Source organism: Oratosquilla oratoria, chromosome 1 (genome assembly GCF_046742065.1).
Source record: "Oratosquilla oratoria isolate Oo_2021 chromosome 1, ASM4674206v1, whole genome shotgun sequence".
Lineage (NCBI taxonomy): Eukaryota > Metazoa > Arthropoda > Malacostraca > Stomatopoda > Squillidae > Oratosquilla > Oratosquilla oratoria.
Window position 1 is genome coordinate 106,823,628 of NC_134777.1, and position 12,788 is coordinate 106,836,415.

The window sequence follows — 12,788 nt, forward strand, 5'->3', positions numbered from 1 at the left end:
AGGTGTTTGACCAAGTTTTATCATTCTCAATGCTCTTTGTAGTTCATATTTTCTTGTAGCCCTATAACTTTCTCCCTCCACTCATTTTCCTAATATCTCCCACTGCCACAATCAATCCTTCCACTTTCAATAAATCCCTGAAACACTCTACCCATCTTCCCTTTACCAACTTTACTTCCATTAACCTTTGTCCATCTGCACCCTTTATATTTTCCACTCTGCCAGAGTCACCTCCTTCTCACTCGTTTCACTTCCAAAGCATCATATTCTTTTCAGAAATCTCGACATGTCAAGTTCCTACTCCACTTTACATCTGCTTTTTTTTTTGCCTCCTTCACCTTATGTTTTGCTTCTCCCCTCTTCTTATACCTCTCATATGCTTCCTTAGTTCTACCTTCTAGATATGTTTGCATCTTCTCTTCTGTTACTGCCTTCACTTCTTCATCCTACCTTCACTGATGCTCATTCTGTTGCCTCCCCATCCTCCTTGTCTCACGTAACATCTTTGCACATTTTATCACTTCTTTCTCAGAAACATACACATTCTTTTTCTACTCCTGTCCCCCTCCCCCATACCTCACCACCTCCCACACATCTCTCAGCTTCTGGTATTCTTTCTCTTTATTCTTGTTTATTTATTTTTTTCTTTGTATGCCTTTTTCTTTTTGGCTACCTCCCTTGTAAGGGGGAAAAAGCCTTGGTATATATATGTATGTAATTTTTTTTACCCATAGTGCATCACTACCTCCCTCCCTTTTCCTCCACTCTTAGTTTCCCATCTACCAGATCTGACAAATCCTCAGAAACCATTAACATCCAGGACTCTTCCAGTCCTCCCTTTGTATAGGCCATTCAAGCCCTATCAACCATCCATCCCTCCATGACTCTTTCTCATGTATACTTATACTTGTCTTTCTTCTTAAACACTATTTGTTATCAACACCCTTTCTAAACACATTTAACATTGTATCTTCATTGTACTGTAGTTCTTATCTGACACCCTGAACCTTTACTGTTACATCTATCAGCTCATCTTCTCTGGCAAAATAATGATAATAATATATACATATTTATATACCATGATGCAAGTGTTACTGGGCAGATGCCACGAGATGGGAAGCATGCAAGAGTGAGACCAGACATAAAATGGAAAGATGAGATAGAGAAGTTTGAAGGAGTGACATGACAGAGGTCGGCACAGTTGTGCAAATCGTGGAATGCTATGAAAGAGGCCTTTGTTTAGCATTGAAATAAAAATGGCTGATTGATTGATTGATACCAAAAGGCCTTTTCCCCTATCGTTATGAAGGTCACCAGCCAAGGAATACACACACCCTCCCATGGGCGTCCGAAGGGGGAGGGTGCAAGAGGGGACAGGAATCCAGGGTGTCTTTGAAACTTTGCCATTCGTCACGTATAGTTATTTAAGTTAAAGTTTATCAGTGTAGGATTGATGAAAGTCAAAATGTAATTCAAGTAGATAATGTAAATACACACCGATGCTGCCAAATTGAAGTGCGTGTCTTGATACCCACCTATACCACCATCTTTAATTTTGCACCTACAAAAATAATTGCTCATCCCCCCCCCCCGTAAAAATTCATGCGGGCGCCCTTGCACCCTCCACCGATAACGTTGATAATAATAATACTGATGTAATAATTATTATAATTCTATTTTTAGATGAGCTGAAGACATGCGATTTTATTCGACTTGACGGGAGGGCGCCCCAGTGTAAGAGTGATTAAAGTTGACTTGTCAATTGGCACAACCAGCTGTATAAAGTAGGCATGGTTCAGGCAGAGTAAAATAATGTACATGGCCGTTACATTGTTGGTCTTTTATGATTTCGATCAATCACGTGAGAGGACTAAATGTATATATTTGTGTAAATTGGACATGGGAAGTCCTGATAACAACGAGATTAGTCATTCGTCTGCGGTCGATTGAAAAACGTTACCGTATCTGCGAAGGTATTTGATAAGGTTTTTATACGAATCCCATGTTCAGTGCATGTCCATTTGATAACGTCGTTCGTCTTCTCCCTTTTCTTCTACTGATGATATTTTTTTTTTTATTAATACAAAAGTATATATTGTTCTTTACATATAATTATCACAGAAATCACATTTCAGATTCACTGAAATCACACATTACAACGATTTGTCACTGAAATCACATGAATCATATTTATCACAGTATTTTTTACATAAATAGAATGACCTAATATAAGACAGAAGTTCACAGAATCCAAAGTTTGGAGTTTTTGTACACCAATAGCCTTAATTTTATTAATTCATCACGTATGAATATATAATATAACAGTAATTACAAACGATAGTTTATACTGTAACAGATTACATGCAGCTTTTGCTAGTTATACCTACAATCACTAATGTATTTCAGACTAACTACAATATATATTATAAAGAGGAGTCGGAATGGGAAATAAGAGGCATGGGCGAAAGTTAACGAAATGAGCCTAAACAGTTCACTGGGTACAAGGATTGGTGAACCCACTTGTTCATAACTGACCTTGAGGTTGTACAGAGTATTTACAGATTTTTTTTTATATTCTCACATTTTAAGCCCTATATAGGTTAGCATCGAATGCATATATGTTTGTGTGAACATGTCACATCTAATTTGTGTGTGGGGCTTGGATCTTGTTGGGGTGATTTTTAACAAATGTAAGTAAAATGTGTGAGGGAAACAAGTACATGCATGTAATGATGCGTCTCGACCCCGTCATACTGTCTTGCCCGGCAGCCCGGCTCCCGCTCTGTCGAGTTGCTTGTTACCATTTATTCGGGGTTGTTTTATTCATACATATATATGATGTCCCACGTTAACAAAATATTTGTAGCATATTTATATAAACTCCTTCTGTACCGGGTGTTATTTTTCTTATGTTGATGCTCCCGCCAGGCAATTTTATTCATGTCCGTGGGTCCAAATTTCCGATTATATGCTGAACGTGGAGAAGAGGGTTGGACAGAACTGAGGAAGGGAACCGCGAGCGTGGTGCTAGTTGATTTTACTGTGTTACTGAAAATAATGAACAGCATGTAGGCCGGATGGAACAACAGAACCAAACAAGTTTCACAGGAGCAGGCGAGAACAAGAGCGTATAGACAGAAGTAGATTGCCCAGCCAAAGAGAAATCTACTAGTCTTCAACGAAGGAAGCGTTGCCACGGAATTTCATTTGGAAATTAAGTATAAATTTGAAGCTAATGACGACACTGTACATACATGAATTGTAATTTATTAGATATCACTATGGCCCAGCGCAGATAATCCTGGAAGCAGCAAATTATGTTTGAAAGGTATAAACGGGGTGATTGTATACAGTTGTAAAACGAGTAGAAGGATTTGACAAGATACCAAAGAGATTAGTCAGCTAATTCGTGTATAGACGATAGTATTGTGCTTAAAATTACAAAGGAATAAATACACTAAACAGTGAAACGAGGAAGACAGAAAAATGACATGTCAATATTTTTTTAATAGAAGCAGGGAAAAAAATTAATTGTAGCAAGTTGCTTAATTATGTCTAGTAAGGATTGCGTTCTTGAATGATGAGAACAAGTAAATATATAAATACACAAGTGAGATTGGCGAGGTTGGCCGTCGTGTTCGTGAAAGCTAATAGAATCCTTTGGTAATGGATTCTGAACATCGGGTTCGTTATGATGCTCGTGACTTGCGAGTATAGACGATGAAGATCGCCACAATAACGTTTTAAACTATTTAAGGTTTTGAGGAGTAAAGGTTTTCTTACTGAAACAGTAACGTAGTGAAGCAACGTGCTGAGAAGTATTGGCTTAAGCTCCTGGCGTTGTTGATGTCTTGTAGGATTGTGAGACGGACATTGAAGTCGATTAGAAGAGGCGTCTCAACGTCTATGATACAATGTTCCTTTGAAGTTATGAGGTATCTGGATGACTGGACGCGGGTAGTTTCAGTAAAGAAAGATGGCTTCTTATGTTTTTGACAACTTATGCGTTTATGCCTCTGAGAGGTGGATTAACGATACAATTGCACAGCATAGACAGTTTGTTTTAATGAATAGAAACTAGAAAGGGTAACATGTCCCTCAGCTCCTGAATACAGGATCAGGATCATATTTTTATGGGTGGGGTAGGATTACAGGAACTTAAAACTATTATTGTGAAATATATAATTTTCAACTGCAGTTGTTGCCAAAACATGTATATCTGTAGCTTGAATCATTTATATTTTTACAAATATAATTAGTCAAAGGCAAATAGAAATAAACTTAACACTGCGTTATTGTTGTCCATTAACTCGTCAAAGTATTCCACAAGTTGAATGTATTGGGACAACGTAGTAACAGTTGTCGTGGGATAAGATAATAGAGCAGCGTTTCTCAACCAGGGGTCCCCCGCAAAAGGTCCTTATAAGGGTTCCGCGAGAACAAGTGAGATGAGCTAATGCACTTTTGATTTTGTTTTATTTTATTTTTTTCATATACGTGATATAATTAAACACGCACGACATATTCATGGCTATTGTAATAATGTAATATAGACATCCCATTTAACCTATTATTACGATGAAAATAAAATGAGAAAGATATGGTGTGTGTGTGTGCGTGTATATATATATATATATATATTATTCCGCAGGGGCTCCTTGTGACATGCAAGGGTAAAAATGTTGAGAAACGGTGTATCGGAGGGTTCACAACCTTCTCAGAAAAAAAAAAAAACATCACGTTAGTTTCCGCTTTGCAAGTCCACTGCGTCACAGATACTCTCTTCTTAAATTTACGATCACCCTTCCCAAATCTTTTAGATATGGTGCAATTTCATTGGGTACCTGGGATTAGTTTGATTGACTTTATCGGGCAGCTACGTTTAATACGTCGAGATTAGATCTAAAGATAAAAAATTTTTTTTACAAAACTTTTGCATGAAATGGCATATGAAAAAAAATGTCTGCTGTTTTAGATTGTGTGGTATAGAAATCACTTTTTTTTTTATACCCAAATATAAGTGACAAAACTAGCGCCATTGGAAATCCTGTCTAGGTGACACTTGCAAGAGCGAAAATGAAAATAAACAAGGATTTTTTTTTCCAAAGGACAACAAAATAGCCCCCCACACACACACACACACACTTTTGCAATTCCCAATAGTGATCGTCGTGAGGCAAATTCAATGGGCAAAAAAATATATATATTTTGACGTAAACTCCCTACTGTTGCAAACGAGACATAGCAACGTTGAGGCAGCCATGCTGATTGGTCGACACAGAATGAGTGGGGGAGTTGACAGTTAATATTTTGTATAGCATTATTGGCATATACGGAAATAGAAGAGGCAAATTTTTTTTTAATGTACATAAAGGTAAGCTCGTGGTTGAAGAGATAAAAATACCAGGGCGAAGTAGAAAGACCCAAGAAATGTAAAAAAAAAAAAAAAGTACATAGTATTGCTTTCGAGCAGACTGTGACGACATTAATCCGTCACATTAGCGTTGGCAAGGTCAGAAGATAGTCGTGCATTCGCGCCTTGTGATCTGTCACCCGCTATGGTCAGTGGAATAATTTTATTCGGTTTGATGGCAGTGGGAATTGGAATTCGAACCGGGTTGAAGTGCGTTATTTAGTATACGTTTGTTCTTCACCCAAGTAAGGCTGAAAAATTGTGTCAACTTTGTGTTCCGATTTTTTGTTGTGTGTGCATTGGTTATACTTCATCGAAGTAATCCAACGCTTGACGAGAGCACTGTTTTATAATCTTGACAATAATTATAATTTTCACTTGGAAAATGGAAGGACAATATACGCTCCTGACAAACATTTCCTCACTGAAACGCATGGAGACTAACAGTATATGAAGTAATACCAGGCAGTACTTAGAAAGCTACTGTTAGTAATGCTGAAACTCATGCACTGTACTAAGTTATCACATTGACAACAAAAAGAATTCGAATTTATGTGGACTTGGAAGAAGCATTGGATACTGGCTTATGCGAGAAACAAACACGCAGCGCATGGCATTAGATGTATTTTAGTTTAAGAATTATAGACGGCAGTGACGGATCCTGTTGTCTGGGCGTTATTATTACAATTTCCCAATCATCTCCGGACCAGTAAAATCAATCAGACTTTTCTCTCTCTCTCCCGGCAAATAAGTAAAATTATTATGAGCGAAATGTATTTATTAACCCTAGTTAAGGAATACATCTTTCAATTGGATACATGCTCAAGGCGATTTTGAGTTACGCGGTCACTTGCGCCCATAAAAATTGGTATCTGGCAATTATATTTATTATTCATTTATACACGTATAGGTATCAGAAATCTTATTTTTGCTCTCCAGTATGATAAGGTTTCAATATATTTTCCTTGAGTGATGCCAATTGGATACAGGTTTTCCAGTATTTCAAAATGCGACATATTCCTTTCTAGGGTTAATTGGTATACCATACTTTGGGCTGGCTCGAATATTTGATATTGCAGTAAATACTAGAAAAATTAATACTTGGGCAACATTACAAACCAGTCCTGTGTTTATAATATTTTAAGCGAAATATATTTTTAGAATTGGTATACGATACTTTAGATCCGTATCTTTGATAATATTTTATATGGATGACATAAAAGGATAAGTGTAGAGTGCCCAAAGAAAATAGACCAATTGGAAGACAACGTAAAAAGTAGATAGCAATATATAAAAACGATGTAGAGCTCATGAACACCGATGGGCCAGAGGATTGGTATTGGCACAGAATAGACTGCAGTGGAAATATAGGCCAGCAGCAGCAAAGCATGGATGTACTACAGGAGTGAGAGAATGGGCGATATCGTTGACACTGTCCAAATGTGCTGTATTTGTTTCAAAGGTGGGGGGAATGATGATAAAAGTATTCTTTATAACAGGATATTTAGGATTCATTTAGAAAACGTTGCGCAATTGTACGGGAAGTGGATATTCTAGTAAATGTAATTGTACTAGAGAGAGCGTGGTTAGGAAGAATGCGTACTGCATGATGCGAGATGACAAGATTATATATGCAGAGGATCACAACGTAACTTAGTTATTTTTTATTTTATTTTATTGTTTTCTAGTCGGATCAGCTCGCCTCGTCAATTACGTCAGTTTTTATTAAGTGAAGATATTCCTCAAATGTATGGTTATCGTGATTTAGATTTCCATTGCTCAACCATGTAGATTAGTAGACAATGGCGGAGACAAGAGGAGGGCAAGTGTCGTATATTATTTCATAAATTAGTTATGCGTTAGAGCAGTGTTTCTTCATCTGGGTTCGGTGAGTCAGTTTCCGGGGTTCGGCGCATTTCTGAAATTGTCTCTGAGAGGCAACAGCAAAAGTCACATTGATTAGCAGTAAATATTCATTATGTTTTATGTGAAATTCATGTTTTGTTGGTTTTGTTCTTTGAACACAGTGATATCGTGTGCAAATGATCCATGGTACAGTTTGTGCACTAATACAGTATATAGTTCCTATGTTTTGAATTTGAAAAAAAAAAAAATTTTCCAACTACGAAGGGTTCGATGAATGCATGTATGAAACTTGCGGGGTTCAGTACCTCCAACAAGGTTAAGAACCACTGCGTTAGAGCAACAGCATTTGCTTTCCCATCCCGCCGGTACTAACCACGGCAACATTAATTACTATACCAAGTAATGATAAGGTTTCTAATGAGATTCACCCGTTTTTTGCACCTACCCGGGGATGATAGGAGTGAAGAATACATATGTCTCACTTGTCCTATTTTTACTCTGTATCTCAACTTGTTTGTACTCATTTTTCTGTACTCCTTGATAATGTGAATATATCACGAAAGCGCTCGGACTCCATGTGTTTTTCCCTCTTCCTAGTGGACTCTGCATATTTGTGATTCACGTGTGACTTGTGAAATTTGTGTGCATAATGGAAACCACGAGCCTCTTCAACAATTTTCGTTTGAAGTGCCCGGGGCTGTTCCCCTTCGCTACTAGATTTTCTTTGAAAGCCTATCAACTCAAGTTGCGGTTAAAGTTTATGGAAAAGTGCTAAAACGAACAAGTGATCCCGAAATATATTATACCAAATAGATTTTTTTTAACTTTCTGATAAACCGTTTGATGAATTCCAACGTCTTATCCTCAAGAAACACATTGAAATAACTAACATCGAAGTAAAAGAAGCATTTAATGTGTTAAGTGAAAGGAAAAGTAGGCCTACTTTTATGAATACCATACCTGATGATTGGAAACCGTTATTACTTGACAATATCTACAACAAACTAAGAATTGAATGTTCAAAAACTGAAAATAAGTTGAATAAATTTTTTAAAAGCTTGATTGATAATAGTGATTGGAACATGCATGCCAACCCAGACTTTGTGATAAACATAATAAAGTTCTGAGCGGTAATGAAAGGTCGCACTTGGCTACGGTTAGAAGTTTGCAACAACAAAACAAGGAATAGAAAGTATAGAAATCACTCAATCTTTTTGTAATCTAGATAAATTTGGTGATCTAACAGCAGAAGACTTAAATATTTGCAAAGGAATAATTTATGGTGCAATGGCAAAAAATAGCCATGCTAATTGTCCTTTAAGATTCGAAAATACTTTTAAAGAACTCGAGGAAGACCAAGACATTCATATCACTAAAGCAGACAAATGGAATACTTTGGTCATAATGAACAAAACTGATTATCTAGAAAAAAAAAAATCTTATTGACACCGAGACATATTGTGATCTTAATAAAAAAAAACAATTGGACTTGGTGAACAGCTCTTAATAAGAAAATTAAGCGTATATTTAAGAATGACGACAATTTGATAAAGAAATATAAGAAAATTAAGCGTATATTTAAGAATGACGACAATTTGATAAAGAAATATAAGAAAATTAAGCGTATATTTAAGAATGACGACAATTTGATAAAGAAATCTGTGTCCATTTCACCAAATTTACCATATATGTATGGATTAATGAATGTACACCAAGAAAACAACCCTGTTAGACCTATTATAAGTTCAATAGGATCAGCAACATACAAACTGTCCAATGGCTGGTGACTCCATTGAACCCAATTGCAGCATAAATATCAGAAACAAATGTCAAGAACAATATTGATCTTATTGATAAATTGAATAGACTTGAGATAAATTATGATTTTAAAATTATCAGTTTTGATGTTACTTCTCTATTTACCAGATTTCCAGTTAATGACCTGCTCGGATTTCTAACGGAAGAATTACCTCACCACAATCTTTCTTATGATACTAAAACAATTACTGACCTTATTGAAATATGTATTAAAGACAGTAAATTTGAGTTTATTGGAAAATTTTATAAACAGGAATTTGGGATGGCGATGGGAAATCCCCTATCAGCCATTCTAAGCAACTTCTACATGGAATTTTTTGAGACCAAACTTTTAACAAACATACTTCCCAAAAAGTTCAAATGGTTTTGGTATATCGACGACATTCTCTGTATTTGGCCAAACAATGAAAATATTGATGCCTTTGTGCCTACATTGAATCAATTGGTCCCTTCTATAAAGTTCACTGTAGAAATTAAAAAAGATTCATGCATTTCTTTCTTAGATTGTAATATTCATAGATGCAATAGGAAGTTTAAATATAGTACTGTATTCACTGAGAATCAATCAATGTTAACGCATTTACACATTACTATTCTGCTCCATAATTGAGTTAAACAGTCAGCATTTTCTTCCATGTTCCTACGTAGCTTGCACATTTGCAGCCCAGAATTTGTAGATGACGAAATGAGCAAAGTTTATGACATCGGAACGCAGTCAAGATATCCCAAATTCTTTTTAGACAAATTAAAAAAAAAAAAAAAAAAAAAAAAAAAATCTAAAAGGACATTCTGTAAAGGTGAACCAATACAAAAGTTTGAAAAAAAGAATTTACTTGTACTTCCTTTTAATGAATATTTTATAGAGATTCCCACTGTACTTAAGAATTTCAATGTAGATGTAGCCTTTAAGAATAATTCAACCCTAAAAAATCTTCTCATAAAAAATTCTCCTGATATCTCAACAGGTTGTGTATACAAAATACCTTATAGAAAATGTGATAAATGTTATGTAGGTCAAACAGGAAAACAATTAGAGGTTAGAATTAAACAACATAAAAACAGTATTAAAAAAAGGCCAGGAATCTAGTGCCATTTTTAAACATGTTTGTGACTTTGACCATCCTATTGACTGGAAAAATGATTCAAAAATTATACAGTGTAAGAATATAACAGAAAGAAATATAGAGTCAGGAATTATCAAAGACAATTATGACCAACTTATTAATAATGGTTTAGGATTATATAAATTAGGTCCATATATTGTCAATGATATAAATAGTACATATTTCAAAAGTTAATGTGATAAAATTTCTCTTGTTTCCACGACCTCGCCGAGGGACCCAACCTGAGCATTCAGGCTTCGGAGGGGGGGGTAAATGTCTCACTTGTCCTATTTATAATCTGTATCTCAACTTGTTTGTACTCACTTTTCTGTACTCCTTGATAATGTGAATATATCACGAAAGCGCTCGGACTCTGTGTGTTTTTCCTCTTCCTAGTGGACTCTGCATATTTGTGATTCACGTGTGACTTGTGAAATTTGTGTATATATATATATACACAAGAGAGGGTAGAGTGCCGGGGGACTGGAGGAGTGCCTGTATAGTTCCACTTTACAAGGGAAAAGGGGACAAGTGTGAATGTAGTAGTTTCAGAGGGATTAACTTGTTAAGTGTAGTTGGGAAGGCTTATGGGAGGATCTTGATTGAGAGGATTAGGAGAGGAACAGAGGGAGTAATTGGTGAGGAACAGTGTGGATTTAGGACGGGTAGAGGTTATGTAGATCAGATTTTTGTGGTAAGACAGATATGTGAGAAAGCTATAGGAAAGGGGAAGGATGTTTTTTGGGCTTTTATGGATCTGGAAAAGGCTTACGACAGGGTAGACAGGAAGGAACTGTGGGAGGTTTTGCGGATATACGGGATAGAAGGAAAGCTTCTGGGAGCTGTCAAGAGTTTTTATGAGAGTAGTAGAGCTTGTGTCAGGATTAGAAATGGAGAGAGTGAGTGGTTCGAGGTAAAGGTGGGACTTCGTCAAGGATGCGTTATGTCGCCCTGGCTGTTCAACTTGTACATGGATGGGGTAGTGCAAGAGGTAAATGCAAGGGTGGTGGGTCAGGGATTGGAGATGGTTAAAGAAAATGGAGAAAAGTGGGAGGTGAGCCAGCTGTTGTTTGTGGACGACACTGCGCTTGTGGCAGGATCGGAGGAGGGATTGAGGAAGTTGGTGACAGAGTTTGGGAGAGTGTGTGATAGAAGAAAGTTGAAGATAAATGTGGGTAAAAGTAAAGTGATGAGATGTTCAGGGGGTGAAAGTGGCTGCAGACTGGAAGTGAGCATTAAGGGAGAGCGACTGGAGGAAGTGGATAGTTTTAGATACTTGGGTGCAAATGTGGCAGGAAAAGGTGGAGTGGAGGTGGAGGTAGAATGTAGATTGAGAGAAGCGAGTAAATGCCTTGGTGGATTAAAAAGTGTAATGAGGAATGGACATTTGGGTATGGATACTAAGAGGAGACTATATGAAGGAGTGATTGTGCCAACAGCACTGTATGGGGCAGAAACATGGAACATAAGAGACGAGTTTGAATGTGTTTGAGATGAGGTGTCTGAGAAGTATGATGGGGGTTACTAGGCTAGATAGAGTGAGAAATGAGGAGGTGAGGAGGAGAACAGGGGTGGAAAGGGAGTTGGGAGATAGGGTTGATGAAAGAGTATTAGGATGGTTTGGACACATGGAAAGAATGAGTGAAGAAAGACTAGTAAAAGAGGTATGGAAGGCAGATGTGGAGGGAGTGAACATGAGGGGACGTCCTAGGATGAGGTGGATGGATGGGGTGAAGGGGGCTTTGGGGAAGAGGGGAATGTCTGTTGAGGAAGGGTGGGAGAGGACAGAAGACAGGGATGAATGGAGAATGGTTGTTTATGGATGATGTGATGCATGAGGTGGAATGGGCGGGAGGATGAGGTAGTATGTGTGAGAAAAACTTGATGCAGCCCGAAGGGATTTTTCCCCGTCTTCTCCTTTTATGCATGGGGGGGCAGAGAGGGGGGGTCGCCGATTTAATGAAGCGGCCTTGCTGTGGATGTGCTGTGTCTTGCGACACTGCTTCTGACCCAGGGCAGTGGACAAGGTGCAGAGATGACCCGTCATCCAGGAGGTGCTAAGATAAGAGGGAGGGTGGAGGGGTGTGGAGTGTATTCAGGGATGGAATGGGTGGGAATGATTTTATGCCTTTTCCTTTTTGGCTACCTCCCTTGTAAGGGGGAAAAAGCCTTGGTATATGTTTGTATGTATATATATATAAATCAGTATCTGATTTTCGATTCACACTTTAGAATATTCATTTCTAACATTCTTTATTGGTGGGTTGGACCTGCAGAAATTTAGTATTTGAGGGATGGAACGTGAAGGAAACTGCAATAAACTATAAGACCTACACTAGGCAGTTCCATGTCCATTACCACCTATTATCTCAATGCATTAAGTTATCTACCCTCCTCTTAAGGGGACCGGCTGGTCAAGAATCGATGAAAATTGGGAAAAAAATGAAAAACTGGGAAAAAATTTCTACATCTGCGTATGGCAATCGACAGTCTGTATGTGGAGTATTTAATCAAAATTCGCCTTATTTTCGTAGTTATGGCAAATAAACCCCCAACTCGACCCCATCTCGGCCCTATGATACGTATTG

At 37.5% G+C, this 12,788-nt stretch overlaps 1 protein-coding gene across 5 annotated transcripts in view; it reads left to right on the forward strand.

Annotated features, from left to right (window-relative positions):
- LOC143024689 (eukaryotic translation initiation factor 2-alpha kinase 1-like) overlaps positions 1–12,788 on the forward strand; it is a 53,767-nt gene that overhangs the window by 9,861 nt on the left and 31,118 nt on the right. The window contains exon 1 of one of the 5 annotated variants that reach the window (XM_076183723.1): positions 5,491–5,561. The exons of 3 other annotated variants lie outside the window; for them this stretch is intronic. The gene's annotated coding sequence lies outside the window, so the exon portion shown is untranslated. Of the gene's footprint in view, positions 1–5,490; positions 5,659–12,788 lie in introns of those variants that run through there. One more of the 5 variants, XM_076183734.1, reaches the window with a different exon arrangement.